The sequence below is a fragment of the Cynara cardunculus genome, unplaced genomic scaffold, assembly GCF_001531365.2.
Source record: "Cynara cardunculus var. scolymus isolate 2C unplaced genomic scaffold, CcrdV1 Un_Scaffold_196, whole genome shotgun sequence".
NCBI classification, from domain to species: Eukaryota; Viridiplantae; Streptophyta; class Magnoliopsida; order Asterales; family Asteraceae; genus Cynara; species Cynara cardunculus.
Window position 1 is genome coordinate 241,054 of NW_020200567.1, and position 1,893 is coordinate 242,946.

The window sequence follows — 1,893 nt, forward strand, 5'->3', positions numbered from 1 at the left end:
AACAATTAATTGATTAAAAATTGAATGGTTGAGATGAGGGTTGTATAGGGTGTAGGAATGGCAAAGGGTGTAGAATAACATCCCTCTCTCTATATATATATATATATATATATATATATAAATACAACCATGTCAATTTATACAACCAATTTAATCTAATCAATTGAGATATTTATGAAAATAATGAGAGTTTATTTATTATGATTTAAATATTTATGGTAGATGAATATGATTCATTAATTATGATCAATACTTTATATTAGAAAACAATCAAAATTTCTATAAAATCAAATATTAATCAAATGAAATGAACAGTTGAGATTGAGTTATATTGGTTGCACAAATGTAAAGAGTTGCATAATAACTCATCTCTCTCTCTCTCTCTCTCTCTCTCTATATATATATATATATATAAACATCTTTAAATTCAACCAACTTAAAGGATACAACTATTACAACCAAGGATGTTTGGTCCCTTATAAAATTCGTATTTTTAGGAATAATTCAGATTTTTCTTAGAAAATATTAATTTTTTAAATATCTTATTCGGTTACCATATGTAACTGACTCTGTATTTTTAGGGATGATACAAATTTTTCCTAAAAATTATTAATTATTAATAAATGAATTGTTTATAACAGTAATACAAGAACAATTCATAATCATTCATAACTTTAATACAAAAATAATTCATAACCATATAGAAAAAAGAATCATTTTTTCATGTATGAAACAACATGAAAAATGATCCACATATGAAAAAATTCATCACCTTTTCATCTTCGTCACTTTTTCACGAACGAATTCACGATCTCAGGGATGAAAGCTCCTGATAATTTATGTTCTCCGACCACCCATGTTGCTTCTTTTTGGGTGCCAGCTTCACCATACTCGATCCTTGTGGCGTTCAACGAACAAAGAGAGAGAGAGAGAGATGAAGGTGGTCGGTGGTTGTGGATTTACCGACGATGGCCGGTGGTTGTTGATTTATCGGCATTGGCCGGTGGTTTGGGGTTTACCGACGAGAGAAAAAGAAAGAGAGGGAATAAGATAATTAGGGAACTAATTATAAAGATAAATATGGTTTCAAAATTCAAAATCTAAAATAATTAAAATATATTACAAAACTACATATTTTCTATTTTTTAAAATCAATTAAATTTTCAAAAAATCTCAACCTTTGATCAAGAGAATAAAAGGTCAAAATTAGGTTGTAACGGTTGTACGATTTAATTTCATTGTTTAATCTTATGAAAATTTTTCATTAAATTGTTTAATCTTGTGATATTGTTTCATATAACACTTTTTTTTATGAAGTTGTTTATATATGGTCATGAAATTTTAATGAAACTGTTTCATGTAATTCTTTAAAATTAAAATAATGAAGATGATAATATTCATGATTAACACCTTCCACAACAAAAATGATTAATCAACCTCTTATCTTACAATTACAAAAAAATGAACAAAAAGAAAAATTATGATTGGTTGAATGAGGTTTGTATGGTTTGTACAAATAACATGGTTTGTAAAATAAACCTCATCTCTCTCTCTCTCTCTCTCTCTATATATATATATGTATTATTTTTCATTTTGAATGTACAAAATGAATTTTATTAAAATATTTAGCTGAAGACAAACATGTCAAATGGTTTAAAATTCTCTTTAACGTTTACGATATTTTATTTTATAAAAAAGTTTTAGGAAAATGGACAATAAACTGATACATCAACTCCAGTAAATATTTTATAAAAAAGTTTTAAGTTTCTTTTTGTTGATTTTCATAGACCTTTTTTTTCCATTTTTTTGGTTAATGTTTCTTATTTATACTATATAATAAAGTATTTGACAAAAACTTTTAAAAACCATTTTTATACATAAAGTACTGTTTAC